Source organism: Sinocyclocheilus anshuiensis, unplaced genomic scaffold (genome assembly GCF_001515605.1).
Source record: "Sinocyclocheilus anshuiensis isolate Anshui unplaced genomic scaffold, SAMN03320099.WGS_v1.1 scaffold86, whole genome shotgun sequence".
NCBI classification, from domain to species: Eukaryota; Metazoa; Chordata; class Actinopteri; order Cypriniformes; family Cyprinidae; genus Sinocyclocheilus; species Sinocyclocheilus anshuiensis.
The window spans coordinates 4,180,841-4,198,210 of NW_015547662.1; the positions used below are offsets into that span (position 1 = coordinate 4,180,841).

A 17,370-nucleotide genomic window follows, 5' to 3' on the forward strand; every position below is an offset into this window, starting at 1 on the left:
ACATGGACAACTGCCTAGAGGGATGTAGATGAGATGTAGATGAGTTTTCTTCATCAGAATGTCTGATAGTTCCAGGGGTTATGTGTGTGTGTGTTTGTAGGTGGACTCCAGTGATAATTTTGAGTGGCAGAGGTAGTTGCGATATTATTGGGATGTGGACCTGGATGACTGTGTGGCTCGGATGGCTCTCTCACATTATGTCTATGGATATGAATATTTGGGAGCATGTCCTTGTTTGGTGCTCACTCCACTGACGGTATATAAATGCGTTTTTTTTATGATTTGCTATGTATTTAATATATACATATGCTGTAAAACATACAAACTTTTGTCCAATTATATAAAATACATTTGAATTTTAATTAATGAAAATAAATTTGCAGTCTGAACAATGATGGCTTTTACTTTATATAAATTATAACGTTTACTATAAAATTAAAATCAGCTGTAAATAATGTACAATATATATTATTTAAAAAATGATAAAGCTCTGATAGAATTGTAATTTTAATTTTAAATTCTTGGCCGATTTTGATTGAAATTGATTAAGAAATTCACTGCAGGGGCCTTTTTGCCCCACATTTTAAATATCTTGGGCTTTTTGGGTGACATTGTTGCCCTTGGTTGATTTCTGATCCTGCCTCTGACCCTAAACCTGCTAAACTTTGTCAAACATCAGATTGCATGTCACGCATAAGAAATAACAGTTTATCCACTCATACTAAAGTGTGTGTAACAAATAAATTTACAATTTATGCATGGATCTATGTGAATGTTGTGTGTGAGAGTTATTAAAGAGCATGATTGTGCTAATCAGGTGTGTGTGAACTGCCTGTTTGTTTGCTTTTTTATGTTAGGATCGATGTTACCTCTGGCTGATGGGGGCGCTGCAGTTAGATTTGGGAGGAGCTCCTGCAGGTCCAGCAGGAACAGGCAAAACTGAGACCACTAAAGACCTTGGGAAAGCTTTGGCAATCCAGTGTGTGGTCTTTCACTGTTCAGATGGACTCGACTATAAGGTACTAATCTGTCAGTTCAACTTCTGTTTTCTTTTTTCCTCATTATTGTTTTAAGCATCTAGACAACCAATATGAGATAGAGACTTGTGTTTTCCTGTAATATTAGAGTGAATTAATCGTATCTGTCACTAGGGGGCAGCAGAGCCCAAGTGGAGCTCTCTGTACAGTACGTGAAAACCACTGTAGACATCTATCTAAGAGCTTTACCCAGCAGGCTGTCTTTATTTATGGCCAGTGTTAAGTGTTTGCTGGAGGAGTCATATGTCAGAAAGATTCTGACTAGGCCTTAAAAAAAGTCATAGTCATTGTTCACTGTTTGTCTTTTTTATTCTATCACTGGAACATTGTTTTACCATATAGCTCTTTCTGTAAATCATTCCTTTGCCTACGGGTTTGCTGTGGTTCAGTACATGGGGGGCATGTGAGAATGACATCCTGTGGAGCAGTATACTGTTTTTAAACAGTATGAAATCAATTCATCACTACTGCTTCATATTTTCATCTGCCATTTATCTACAGGGGTTGGACAAAATAATGTGAACACCTGGGAAAAAGGCAATGTTACTTCATTAAGTGTTTTACCATTTGCCTTTAATACAGTTTCCAACCTTCTTCGAATAGATTCATGCAACCTTTGAATAGTCTCCATTGGAATGTTGTATATCAGAGCATTTGCCAATTCCTTCAGAGATGTTGGAGGAGGGAATTTTCTTATTCCATCTCTAAAACTGCCCACAGTGGTTAGATCATATTCAAGTCACAATTCAAGTGATTGAATTGTGGCCTATGTCAATATTTAAGGAGCAGAGTGACCAGAGGCCAATATGTATAATACAGTTTCTTGTATAAATGATATGTACACTTGTATAATGAAATATGTTCTCAAAAGTTTACACAAAAATAATTGAAAAAAGAAAATGTAGGCAGTTGATTTGATTTTTCAGTCATGTTATAGTACATTTGAAACTATAAAAAAAATCTATGGGAAAGAGGCATGATTTTTGGACAATAAACTTGAAATGTCCAAACATCAGTCGGATTTATCAGCCTGACCAATTTATCACTGTAGCGGATTTATCATAGTCATTGTGCTAAAGACAATTACATATGGTGGTTTAAGGGGTTCACACAGGACACATTTTTGTGTTTAAAAATGTGAGGCACAGGGCAGTGGAATGAAAAAAAAAAACAACAGAAGTTTAAGTATTTTTTAAAAATTTAGTGTGTAAGAAACACTGTTATGGAAGAAACATTTCAGACATTATCTTATATCTATCTATCTATCTATCGAACTTGAGTGCCGTGTTTTTAGAACACTGTGTTTGTTATGCACGAGACACTGCAAAAGGAAACACAAAAGAAAATACTGCACAATGGAATGCAAAAACGCATTCTGTGTTACCGGCCCCTAACTCTTATGCATTACCTTTATGTTGTAAAGTAATTTTATGTTAAGAGGGTTCAGTATTCAGTTTGCTGCAAGTGTTATATTGCAGTTGTGTGTTTAGATGATGGGGACGTTCTTCAGCGGTTTGGCTCAGTCTGGTGCCTGGTGCTGCTTTGACGAGTTCAATCGCATCAACATCGAGGTGCTGTCAGTCATCGCTCAACAACTCATCACTATCAGAAACGCCAAGGCAGCCAGGGTATTACACACACACACACACACACACACACACACATGCACACATGCATTGTCATCAGTTATACAGGAAATGTGCAGCTGCATGTGTTTAGATTGTGTTTGTGTTCTGCAGCTACCTCGGTTCATGTTTGAGGGGAGAGAGATAAAATTGGTGATGACGTGTGCTGCTTTCATCACTGTGCCCTCTTCCGACCCATAGCCATGATGGTGCCCAACTACGCTCTTATCGCTGAGGTGTGTGATTAAACTACCTGGTCTGATCCCAGTAATGATGATAAATCACACTAGGTGAGAAGTAGAGGGGTCAGAGATGCCGCTGCTCATCTAATGCGTGTACTCATTAAAAGCTTTTGTTTGTTCATGTGTGTGTGTTAATACGAGGAAACTGGTGTCCTACCGGTGAGATTACCAATTTGTGAATTTCCACAATTGATTGGTTGTAAAATTTAATTCTAAAATGTGTAAAATTATGAAATAATTTAATTATTAGAAGCAGAGCAGAGCAGAGGTAGACATGTAGAGCAGAGGTGCCCAAACCTTTTACTATGAAGGGCCAAAAACTTGATTGTCTGAAAGTAAATATTGCATTAAATCCAACTGTATATCTGTCTAGCGCATGTTACATAGAAAAACAGTGGAAATTCAATGCATTGGAAACTGGTGTCCTACTACTGTCATATGCTATTTGTAAATTTCCACAACTAGTCGGTTGGAAAATGTACTTTTTACTTCAACACACTCTTACAAAGTAAGAAATGATTGAATAATTTGGCTCATTTAGAGCAGAGGTGCCCAAACCATTAACTACAAAGGGCCAAAAATACAACTTAATTGGTAAAAAGTAAATGCATTATATCCAACTATATTGAAATTTTCCTGTCTTTCATTTTTCTGTATTTTCAGTGTTTTTTTGGTTTATATATATTTTTATATATAATTATTAATTAAAATTAAATAATGATAATAAATATTAGTAGATGAATCAATTCACCAGATTTTGTCCAATGCAAACAAACACCTTTAAATAAAGCAACAAAACAATTTTAGGGAACTAGGGAAGTGCACTCTATCCCCCAAACAATACACTATCCCACAGTAACATGAGTCCTATGAAGTCTTTCAATATTAGCATGTCTTATCTGACAGCCCTGGCAGTTCTCCAATACCTTTAATCTTAAAACCTCTCTCTCTCCCTGAAGGTGATCTTGTACTATGAGGGCTTTGAGTTTAGTAAGACTCTTGCGAGAAAGATGACTCAGATGTCCAAGCTCTGCAGTGAGCAGCTCTCTCAGCAGGATCACTATGACTTTGGCATGAGAGCTGACAAATCTGTGCTGGTCATGGCTGGGTAAGGCAGATCTCTGCTCTGTTTCAGGACAAACACATTTTCACATTACTTAATGATTCTCTGTCGGTCTCACATACACTACCATTAAAGATTTTGGGGTAGGTACAATAAAAAAATGTAAAAAAGTTTTTGTAGAAGTATCACCAAGACTGTATTTATTCAATCAAAAACAATAGTATTAATATTGTGAAATACAATTACAATTGAAAATAGTGTAGTTTAAAATGTAATTTATTTCTGTGATCAAAGCTGAATTTCCAGCATCATTACTCCAGTCTTCAGTGTCACATGATCCTTCAGAAATCATTCTAATGTGCTGCTTTGCTGCTCAAGAAACATTTCTGATTATTATCAATGTTGAAAACAGTTGTGCTGCTTCATATTTACAGCATTTACAGCATTTATTTGAAATAAAAATCTTTTGTAACATTATAAATGTCTTTATTGTAACTTTTAATCAATTAAATGCATCCTACTGAATAAATAATAATAATTATTTTTTAAAATCTTGCTGATGCCAAACCTTTGAGTGGTAGTGTATAAATGACATAAAACAGTCCTACAGGCTTGGGATGTGTTTATTTAGGTGGATTTTTTTTAACATGTTTATTGTCTTTGCTTTATAAACTAGTCAGTCTTTGATTGAGAGTTGATTTGCACATGCTCAGTCACTGTCATGAATGAGCCAGTTGGAGTAAAGGCCAATAAAATACAGCTGTGTAAGAAACCTCTAAGCAGATCATTTAGGCCCATTTGGCACAACTGTCATGGCCAAAAGCAAAGTCTTCATTAGCCCTGGTCTCAGATCAGCGGCTGTACAGCTGGACCTTATTTGTATTTTCATAAGTGTGTGCGTGTGTCAGCATCATGCCACTGGCACATTTTATTAGTTCTCAAGTTTTATATGCAGCATAAATTCTCTTTATTGTCTCTTTATTTCATTGTGTGCTTCAGTGATTCAAAATGTCTGTCTTTAAATCAATGTGATTTAGGCTACTAAACCATTGACAAGAATATATGAACAACTGTAGGCAAGTGTGTTTAAAAGAGAGAGTAAATGTGAGATCCATATTCTGTGTAAAGTACTGATACAGGTTGTTTAATAGTCTTTATGATTCATACTAATTACTGGTGCTTACCAAGGTATGAATAACACCTCAAATCTTTTGTGGCTTGTTGAGAGATGTGAAGTGATCAGGCCTATGATTTTCGGATGGTAGACATTATAATGTGTGAAAAAAGCCTTTAGCCAGGAAGCAGCCACATAGCAACCATCTAGAAATTCCTTAGCAACCACCCTAGCAAAACCACCTATGACATCCTAATACTGTGGCGGGCAAGCACCACTTACCTCATATTTTCCACCCTAGCAACCACATAGCATTGCACTAAAAGCACTCACACAGAGCACTCACAGAACATCACTCTCATTTTCTTCAGAAAATGTAAAATTCTTGTTTGATTTGTGAATTCCATCTATAGTAAGATCTGTTGTGTGATTACCTGTCTGTATGCAGTGTAAAATACAGAGAGAGTCCAATTTTTTGTGCTGCTGGTTGTGTGTTCATGCTCATGTTTTCTGAGCAACCATTAATATATTGTGTGTGTGTGTGTGTGTGTGTTTGTGTACCGACTCAACCATATTTTGGGGACACATTTGTACCCAAAAGTGAGCAAAACCTGACAAAATCGGGGACGTTTGGGGACGTCCTCATTTGTAAAACTAGTATAAAATAAAGTAAACAAAGTTTTTTTGAAATTGTAAAAATGCAGAAAGTGCCCTCCCTGTGTTTACAACACATACAGCTTTTAAAATGTTTTTGAAAGAAGTCTCTTATGCTTACCAAGGTTGCATTTTCTGGCAGAAACCTTGGATACCCTGTATCATGCTGGCCACCAAAATCCCTTCTACCGCCCTGTTAAGACCTATGTGCTCAACCCGAAGTCAGTAAGCATGGGCGGGCTTTACGGGGAGGTGAACCCGCTGACGCTTGAATGGCGGGACGGTCTTATGGTGCTTTGTGTGCGGGCAGCAGTCCAGGACTTCAGCGACGACCACAAATGGGTGATCAGCGACGGCCCAGTGGATGCACTGTGGATCGAGAATATGAACACAGTGCTGGATGATAATAAGATGCTCTGCTTGGCCAACAGTGAAAGGATCAAGCTCACGTCTTCCATACACATGATGTTTGAGGTGAGATGCTCAAATGTGCACATGCTCTCCCTGTTTGTTAAATTCAACAAGCACTTTCTCTTTTTAATAAGAGGCTAGTCACGCATGCTTACATGCTACGCTTTCTCAATCAGGTTCAGGACCTGGCAGTGGCGTCTCCTGCCACAGTAAGCCGTTGTGGGATGGTGTACATTGACCCAGAGGAGCTTAAGTGGATGCCGTACGTTCAGACGTGGCTCACAGGTTTCACAGAGAAGGTGCAGCCTTTAAAACTCTCAGAGTTCTCACGAGACTCAGAGTGCTCACATTGCTTTAGCATTAGAAAGAGTTTTAATTAATAGTTTTATAGGAGGATCACCATCAATATGCATTTTGTATGTGGTTGGATGTAGAATGTCTTTTAGTTTGGTTTTTAGACCTGTAGAGCTATTACCATCTCGGAAATGTATTTTCTAGGTTACAGAGCCTGTTTGTGCATATCTGATGGAGCTGTTTGAACGATATGTGGAGAAGGGCCTGCAGTTTGTATCAAAGCACTGTGTGCAGGCCATTGCACAGGTGGACATCAGTAAAGTCACAACCCTCTGCTGCCTATTGGAGGCGTTACTGTTCAGCGCTGCTGTACTAACCTCAAAATAGTATAATGCATCTCAGCTATCACCAAAATGAATCAGACACAGCATGCTAACATATTTTAGAAAGCTTCATCAGGATGTCTAATTGATAATGTAATAATGTGAAAAGAAATCTGATAATGTGTAACAACACAAAAGAAAACCCAGCAGATCTACACTACTGTTATTTTTTTTTTTTTGAAAGAAAGAAATTAATTGTTTTTAGCTAGATAGTCAATCAAAATATTTATAATGTTACAACATATTTCAGTTTCAATTTAATGCTGTTCTTTTTAACCTTTTATTCATCAGAATCCTCATGGTTTAAAAAAAAAATAAAAATAAAAAATGAAGCACCACAACCATTTTCAACATACTGTAGATAATAAGAAATATTTCAAATCAGCATATTAGAATGATTTCTGAAGGATCATGTGACACTGAAGACTGGAGTAATGATGCTGAAAATTCAGCTTTGCCATCATCAGAATAAATTATATTTAAAATAATTTAAAATAGAAAACAGTTATTCCAAATTGTAATAATGTTTCACATTACTGTTTTTACTTTTTTTTTTTATTAAATACAGCATTGGTGAGCATGAGAGACTTCTTTAAAAAAAAAAAAAAATCTTTCTGACCACAAATGACCTAAAATTTAAATGCTACTATGTATTCACAGGTGCAGAGACCCTTTTATATTGTGTGAGAAAAAAAGTGTTATGATTAAAATGTTATTTAGAAAAAAAAAAATTTAACCACTAATAAAGTAATGTTAGATATATAAACCTGAGAAGAAATTTGTAAAGTGCAAACATCCATTCTTTTCTAGTCCATTACTCCATTCCCAATTGTCCCTGAATTTTTGGTTTCTCTGAAATACAAGGATTCAGAGATGAGTTTGAACTTGAGTTGCTAAGAGTACCAATTTCAAGTTGGATACCATCATTGCAGTGTGATGGTATCCATCTGTTTGCTTTGTCTACTTGCTTTTAACTCTGTGTGTGCTTTTTTGTGTATGTATTTGCAGGAGGCCAGTAAGTTGAACAGTATGTTGTGTCAAACACTTGTGTTCTGCTACCTGTGGGCACTGGGGGGAAATTTGATTGACAGCCACTGGGACACATTTGACACCTTCGTCAGGCAGCAGTTTGAGGGCAACAATGATGCAAAGGTACATTTTATATACACTAAAATAGACCTCAGATCATTTTGATTAAACTGTGAAGTATGCTTACATTTATCGATAAATGTATCAATAAACATAATGGGGACTTTCTGTTTCATTCCCTTAATTTATGACACTCATATTGACTTCCTAATAGTATTTTGTTCAAGAAAAGACACCATTATGTGCTACAGAATTTAGAGGAACATGTTTGGTTCTTTACAGATCTACAGCCATAATGTTTTCATATTTTTACATAATACAAAAGGTAATGATTTTTTTTTTTTGCCTATTCCATCATAATGCTTTCTCAGTGGCCATACAGTAGCTATTCCTGATAAATAACTGACGTGGAACACTGAAGACACTGCAAACCTCCTCTAGGCTTTGACCCTGAAAAGAGCACATTAACCTGACTGAGAGGTCATCGTAAATTACTGGTTCAATTCTTTTTATAAAGACAACTATGTCTTCTCTGTCTCCCATGTCTGTTACATTTGTAAATATGACTGTGGAATATTTAATGAGAAATAGATTGAAGGAAAACAATGTCCCATCCATCTGTATAAGGATAAAGGGAAGGTGTGGTATTTATTTCAGAAGGTCGGAATGCAGTGGAGAGTGTCATTATTAGTATTCCACAGAGCGAGACAGACGTCTGTTACATTTGTAAATATGAATGTGGAATATTTAATGAGAAATAGATTGAAGGAAAACAATGTCCCAGCCATCTGTATAAGGATAAAGGGAAGTTGTGGTATTTATTTCAGAAGGTCGGAATGCAGTGGAGAGTGTCATTATTAGTATTCCACAGAGCGAGACAGACGGGAGGAGGGGAGGAGTGGAGAGTGGAAGAAAAGGAGGTGGTGAATTTGAGATGAACAAGGGTGCTAGAACCAGCCCTTATAATAAAGACTCCAAGAAAAAAAAATGTCTTTTCTGTTCTCAGACTCTAGTGGGTTGACAGCATTGCTATTACTGTTGATTATACTTATTAAAAAAATCACTCTGTCCTGTTTACGGGCATCACTGGAGTGGGAAAGGTAAGGTGGGTGTGTGTTTAATGTGATGTAAGTGTGTGTGAAGCAGTAAAGTTTAAAACGTTCCAGTGTTCATCACTACAAATTGCTTACTAGGCTTATTGTGCATTTTAGTCTGTGGTAGCACGGGCATTGTTGAACAGTGTGCAGGAAAAGGCAGGTTATGTCCCTGTCTACATCAACTTCTCAGCTCAAACTTCATCAGCTAGAACCCAAGAGATCATTGAGTCAAAACTGGAGAAGAAGAGAAAGAGTATACTTGGTAAGGGACATTTGGTTATGATTAGGGTGGGTGTATAATCTGCCATACTGAAAATCATCATCTGTGTGTTTATGTATTTCAGGTGATCCTGCTAATAAAAAGATTATGGTGTTTGTGGATGATCTGAACATGCCAAAAATGGACAGTTATGGCTCTCAGCCACCTATAGAGCTGCTCAGGCAGTTCCAGGACTTCAACGGCTTCTGTGACAGAGAAAAGTTCTCCTGGAAGGAGATACACGTAAGCAACAGACACTTACAGATAAAAAATAGACTCATGTGTCATGTTTTTCTTTCAGAGATATTAAAAGATTTGTCCTTGTTTCACTTCACTGGCCAGAATTGGAAATCGAAAACTATTTCTTATTCATAACCGGTTTTGTTTAAAAGGAAATAAATAAACAAAAACAAAATAAACAGAATAATTTTTAAGTTCAGTTCTGTTCGATTCTTGAAGGTCAGCATACTTCATGCAAACACTGGACAGAACACTAAAGCAAACATATGTAGCAAACATACAGCACAACCACTGTAATTCGCGTCTAATTCATGAACAAATGACTTTTATAAGGCACTTTTTAAATAAATCTGCCTCACAAACCGATCTCAGTCCAATGAGATATTTTTGAATCAGTCTAAAGGTCCATTGACATAATAACTATAACGATAACTGAAAATAACGATAACAATGAAGTTTTAATAATCATTCTAATTTTATAAAAATAGGAAAGTCCACAACGCAACCGTAACGATGACAACACAGAGGAACGATATCGTTGGATATGATTTTTTCCAGCTTAAAAACATTGACAGCCAATCAGAATCTGTCCTGCATTAAAGAGCTTAAGCATTTAAGAATTTGGTCTGGATGCTAAGCTAAGTGCTATGCTTATATTTTCTTGGTCTTAATGACTCACTGAATCGATCAGAAAGTTTTTTGTCATGCCAAACCCAAAATTAACTTTGTTATGTGTATTTAATCAAACATAAATCTGATTAAATAAAATGGTGATGTATACTTTAATACACTATATAAATATATGTACGGTATCCACAGTTGTAGTGTTGTTTTGATATAGCACTGTATAATTGGGATTAATTATTGAGGGTCAGGGGCCGGGTGTACTGAAAGAGTCATTAATAGAATCACTAAGGAATCCAAAATGTTTACTTTCCTTAAGATTCCCGTTCCTAATCCTGCACATCTGCTCTGAGATCAGTAGTTTGCGCAGAAACCCTGAGGGACCACATTCCAATTTTATCAAGCATTTTAATCGTTAAACATTTTCTCACTTTCCGCCTCACTATCTTTCTCTATGGGCATGGAAAATAATGTATGTTGTAACGTTTATCATATAATGAGCGGGACTAATGCTTGATGTTTGAAGTAGCTGCTCTCATTGTAATGTTGCCTCACCTCGGGAATGACGCTTAATTATGCATTTTTCACACACCAGCATCAAGTAAACCCTGTGCTCGTTGAACACACACTCATACACACACACAAACGAAGATAAAAGTGCATAATATAAACAAGGAAAATTATGCGATTTGGCAAGGTTACAGAGAAATATGGTGATCTGAGATGTTGTAGTCAACCTCAATACTCATCCATCTCAAATATGAGTTACGATAAATAAATAAAAGACAGAAATATGATGAGAAATGAATCTGCTGAGGATTAAAAGAATGATTTGTGAGTCTCAAATGAGCTTTGCCCTTGGAGAAACTCATTTGGGTTAGTGTAGCTCTTTGGTGGCTGAATATGACACTGCTTTGAATTTGACACAGCAACATTTCCTGAATGATTTTTCTGTCATTTGAAGAGTAATTGGTCATTAAGTTTTCCAGCTGTCATGAATGCTCCCATTTTAATTTGGGTTTTAATCAATATTACATTAATTTCTTCTAGTAAAGGTTTGATGAGATCAGTGGAAGTGTCAAAACAGTTAAATGATGTCCCTTGGATATTTTTTCATATGCACTTATTCACCTTCTCTTTCCTTCTCCTCCCTTAAGGATATGACCATAGCTGCAGCCTGTGCGCCTCCTGGTGGAGGTTGAAACCCCGTGACCCCTCGTTTCATCCGCCACTTCAGCATGCTGTGCCTTCCAACGCCCTCTGAGCAGAGCCTCAAACAGATTTTTAAGGTCAGCCATATGGTAGCACTCATTTTGAATGAACATTTTACTTTTAAAGTCAACTTGAAATCAAAATTGACCCATTTACTGTACTTTCCTAATACATGTTCTCGGTCTTATTGCACTTGATTCACTGGTACATGTTTTTCCAAATATAATAAATATTTTGCATTGGAAACAACTTTTATTTTTGGTTAAAATTATGATTTCTCGTCTAACCACCTGGCTATATTACATCCAGTCACGTCCCTCTGGATGAAATCAAGTCCTGCCCTACTTTTTTCTCATTGAATTTCCTGATTCACTTGTAATTATGTCACATATATGCATGACAGTCAAAGGGCTGCCAACGCTGTTTCATCATGTTGACTTTAAAGCTGTTGCATGCTGTGCCTGATGATTCTGGAGACATCAAAGACTGAATCGGCCTGTTGACTTGGAAAAGTCAATGATCTTGAGCTGATTTAAACTGTGTTCCAAAACCTGGTGAGCTGCCTACATAGACAGCATATTAAAGCTGAAAGTATGCTTCACTTGTATTTATGGGTGTTTGAAATGGTAGGCAACATAAGAGGTGGATGAGTTGAGAGATATATGTTGATAAGCTTATTTGTATTTCATTCAACACTGAAAAGTATTGACAAAAACATAATTTTAAGGACCAATTCTGACTATTAACTAGCTGATAATTAGCATGCATATTACTTGCATATTGACTGTTTATTAGCACTTATAAAGTACATATTAATGTCTTATTGTGCATGACCATATTTTAGATCCCTTAATCCTACCCATACCTAAACTTAACAACTACCTTACTAACTATTAATAAGCAGCAAATTAGGAGTTTATTGAGGGAAAACTCTTAATTAATAGTGAATATGTGTTCCCTATTCTAAAGTGTTACCGAAAATTCTTTCAGACATTTTACTAATCCTCGGGCCATCCAAGATGTAGATGAGTTTGTTTATTCATCAGAACAGATTCTGAGAAATTTAGCATCACAATCATCTACAAGTTATCTACACGACTCCGGTACATCAATTAACATCTTGAAAAAGATGTGTGTTTGTAAGAAATAAATCCAGCATTACATAATTAAGGCGTTTTTAACTTCAAACGAGTCCTCTATCCATAATATTGTTTTCTCCAGAGAAAAAGTTGTCCGGTCTGAATCAGCAGAGAAGTATGATCAGATCAAGCACCGTTTACAATCAAAAACAGTCCTAAACAAATATGTTGGTAGATTTTGATGTGAGAGGACAACAGGGGATGGACTTTTTCACTGGATGAAGCATTGTTATGGATTATGGAGTCATATTTTGGCCAGAAGCAACTGTTTAAAGTTAAATGCCTTAGTGATGGATTTGCTACTTACAAACACACAGCTTTTCACTTCTCAAGACGCTAATTGATGAGTCCATGTGGATTACTTGTGGATTATTGTGATGTTTTTATCAGCTGTTTGGACTCTCATTCTGACGGCACCCATTTACTGCAGAGGATTCATTTGTGAGCAAGTGATGCAATGCTACATTTCTCCAAATCTGTTCTGATGAAACAAACTCATTTACATCTTGAAGACCTGAGGGTGATTAAATTTTCAGCAAAATTTTTAGTTTCAGCAAAACTATTCCTTTAAAGCACAGCCACTTCAACAACCAAAGCACAGCTTTTGTAACCACTTTTGCAATCACCTTAATAAATTAATAAATAAATTCAACGCGTTTGAATATTGTTCAGTAGACATGACCCTTCATCTGCGTAATTGGGCTTCCTCATTAAGACAACCCACCAACTAGTCGCATTTTAAAATATGCAGTTTTCCACATCTCTAGTAGCAGAGTTCCTATACAGAAAGTTAATGGCAGAGTAGCTCATTAGGTATTGGAACGGAGCTGTCCTGGGTTCTGAAACCACTGCTTGAGAGCTGGAGCTGTCCATGGTTCTGAACTGAAAAGAGAGCAAAAACTGTGGACATGAGGACATTCGCAAATAATTTATAAAGACTGTTATTCATATATTGCACACAGATAATTTAAAACCTGGTCAATATCACAATGCTTCCAAAACAATACAACCTTTAACAATTTTACCCAGGGTGTTTAGCATCTGTGGTGCTTCTTTTGTTTTGGAGCTCTCAAATGACCAATAAAAATGCTTTCTCTTAATTTGAAAGGAACCTTGTGAGTTTTTAAAATGTTCTTTTATGGTTTAGGACTCGTCCAGGGGGCTGTACTATAGACTCTCAATACTGTCAATTTAAACTAAAACCAAAGAGCACAACCCCCATTTGATTGCTTTTATTTGTGTTTTTATTAACGAAAGGTCACAGACAAGTTAATCTCTTACTGCTCGTTGATCTGTAGACACAGAATTGATTCTCTGCCAGTCGGCATTCTTGCTATAAAAGATATAATGAAGAATCTGTATTGAATGTTAAAGAAAATAATATTCATTCTTTGCTTCTGCATGTGTGTGTGTGTGTGTGTGTGTGTGTGTGTGTGTTTCTGTGCAGGTATGCTGCAGTGTGAGCCAACTACAGTAAGAGATCAAAACCAGATCTTCTGTTTGTTTTGTCACGAGTGTCAACGTGTCTTCCACGATCGACTCATCAACAACGAGGACAAGACCTACTTCCATACCATGATCTCTGAGATGGCCAGTAAGCACCTGACCCTTGAATCCTTTTCACTGTTAATCTCCAGGAGTTTAGGCAAGACATCTTAATAGATATATTCTTTACAGAATATTACAATACAATATATTTTGCAATGTCTTACAATAGCTGGGTAGAGAGAAACATTTTGACCACAAAGTCAATAAACGGGTTTGTTTATTTGTTTGTTTGTTTATTATTGTTTTTTTTAATTTTCAAAGCTGCTCATGATGTATACAAGGTGTTTTGTTACATATGCTGATACTGTAACAATAAATGTAATTTGTACGTTAGTCCAAGTCATAATTGCAGCCACAAAAGGATTTTTCAAACATTATTTTTTAGATCGAGGAAAGTAGGTCAGATTAAAGCAATATTGTAATCCTTCTCATTTTGCATTGTGACTTATCAGAATTATCTTTTTATTTTTGTTTTGGCCCCAATCTGTAATTTTTTGCTACAGTAAACATTAGTGTCCTGAACTACTCCTTTTGTCCAACAGGTAAATATTTCAGCATAAACATAGAGCCGATGTACTTTGTGAATCAGCCCATCATTTTTGGAGATTTCATCAAGGTAAAAGCGTTTTGGGGATTGTCGTGATCTGTTTGACATTCTGTCACTGTTTTATATTTTCATTGTAGAATGCTTTCTGTGTGTTTACATTTAACTGTTTAATACAGTAGAATAGTCACTTGTATAAAGGTTGTTAGCTAGAACAATCGCTCGTCTTTTGGCATATTGTAAACTCTGTTCAGGTTGGAGCAGACAAGTCTGACCGTGTCTATGAGGATCTAACAGACATGGAGAAGATTCGCCAGGTGCTGCAGGACTACCTGGATGACTATAACACAACCTTTGCCAAGGAAAAACCAAGCTTGTGTTCTTCCAAGATGCAATTGAACACATGTCTAGGTACGCAAGCAGTTTGCCTTTTCATCTGGTGATCACAAAAGCAGGTGTTCAGATGACCCCGCCATTCAGGCTGGGCATCTGGATCAGTTTACTAATGGAATGTTTTGATCCTCCACCCAATTGACCTTCTTTTCTTGCCATTCATCCCTTCCCCTGTCAACAGAATCGCTCGCATGATTCGCCAGGAACGTGGAAATGCCCTGTTAGTTGGTGTGGGTGGCACAGGAAAGCAATCTCTAACATGTCTGGCTGCTCACATGTGCGGTTACCGCTGCTTTCAGATTGAGTTGAGCCGTGGTTATAATTATGAGAGCTTCCATGAAGACCTGCGTAAACTTTACAAAATGGCAGGAGTGGAAGGCCAGGGCATGGTCTTTCTCGTTACAGACACTCAGGTAGAGTCAAAGAGAAGTTTGCTGATAAATAGCTTACACTATTTTGTCTGGAAACAAATAAACAAACAATCAAACAATTAAAGCTAAAAATCTTTTTTTTTATTTTTTTTTTTTTAGGAGTGTTATTTTAGTAACCATTAGTTTTTATTAATATTATGAATAAGTTCTTATTTTTATGTTTTCATTTTAATGTTAAAGTTGTAGTTATTTTGTTGTGCTTTTGTCATTTTTATTTCTGTGCAGGTATGCTGCAGTGTGAGCCAACTACAGTAAGAGATCAAAACCAGATCTTCTGTTTGTTTTGTCACGAGTGTCAACGTGTCTTCCACGATCGACTCATCAACAACGAGGACAAGACCTACTTCCATACCATGATCTCTGAGATGGCCAGTAAGCACCTGACCCTTGAATCCTTTTCACTGTTAATCTCCAGGAGTTTAGGCAAGACATCTTAATAGATATATTCTTTACAGAATATTACAATACAATATATTTTGCAATGTCTTACAATAGCTGGGTAGAGAGAAACATTTTGACCACAAAGTCAATAAACGGGTTTGTTTATTTGTTTGTTTGTTTATTATTGTTTTTTTTAATTTTCAAAGCTGCTCATGATGTATACAAGGTGTTTTGTTACATATGCTGATACTGTAACAATAAATGTAATTTGTACGTTAGTCCAAGTCATAATTGCAGCCACAAAAGGATTTTTCAAACATTATTTTTTAGATCGAGGAAAGTAGGTCAGATTAAAGCAATATTGTAATCCTTCTCATTTTGCATTGTGACTTATCAGAATTATCTTTTTATTTTTGTTTTGGCCCCAATCTGTAATTTTTTGCTACAGTAAACATTAGTGTCCTGAACTACTCCTTTTGTCCAACAGGTAAATATTTCAGCATAAACATAGAGCCGATGTACTTTGTGAATCAGCCCATCATTTTTGGAGATTTCATCAAGGTAAAAGCGTTTTGGGGATTGTCGTGATCTGTTTGACATTCTGTCACTGTTTTATATTTTCATTGTAGAATGCTTTCTGTGTGTTTACATTTAACTGTTTAATACAGTAGAATAGTCACTTGTATAAAGGTTGTTAGCTAGAACAATCGCTCGTCTTTTGGCATATTGTAAACTCTGTTCAGGTTGGAGCAGACAAGTCTGACCGTGTCTATGAGGATCTAACAGACATGGAGAAGATTCGCCAGGTGCTGCAGGACTACCTGGATGACTATAACACAACCTTTGCCAAGGAAAAACCAAGCTTGTGTTCTTCCAAGATGCAATTGAACACATGTCTAGGTACGCAAGCAGTTTGCCTTTTCATCTGGTGATCACAAAAGCAGGTGTTCAGATGACCCCGCCATTCAGGCTGGGCATCTGGATCAGTTTACTAATGGAATGTTTTGATCCTCCACCCAATTGACCTTCTTTTCTTGCCATTCATCCCTTCCCCTGTCAACAGAATCGCTCGCATGATTCGCCAGGAACGTGGAAATGCCCTGTTAGTTGGTGTGGGTGGCACAGGAAAGCAATCTCTAACATGTCTGGCTGCTCACATGTGCGGTTACCGCTGCTTTCAGATTGAGTTGAGCCGTGGTTATAATTATGAGAGCTTCCATGAAGACCTGCGTAAACTTTACAAAATGGCAGGAGTGGAAGGCCAGGGCATGGTCTTTCTCGTTACAGACACTCAGGTAGAGTCAAAGAGAAGTTTGCTGATAAATAGCTTACACTATTTTGTCTGGAAACAAATAAACAAACAATCAAACAATTAAAGCTAAAAATCTTTTTTTTTATTTTTTTTTTTTTAGGAGTGTTATTTTAGTAACCATTAGTTTTTATTAATATTATGAATAAGTTCTTATTTTTATGTTTTCATTTTAATGTTAAAGTTGTAGTTATTTTGTTGTGCTTTTGTCATTTTTAGTCTTTTTTTTTTTTTACTGTAAATGACTAAATAGTCTTTATTAATTTTACTTCTGCTTTAGT

At 36.6% G+C, this 17,370-nt stretch overlaps 1 pseudogene; it reads left to right on the top strand.

The window, feature by feature from the left end:
* The window catches only part of LOC107702286 (dynein heavy chain 6, axonemal-like), a 50,124-nt pseudogene that overhangs the window by 5,383 nt on the left and 27,371 nt on the right, over positions 1-17,370 (top strand).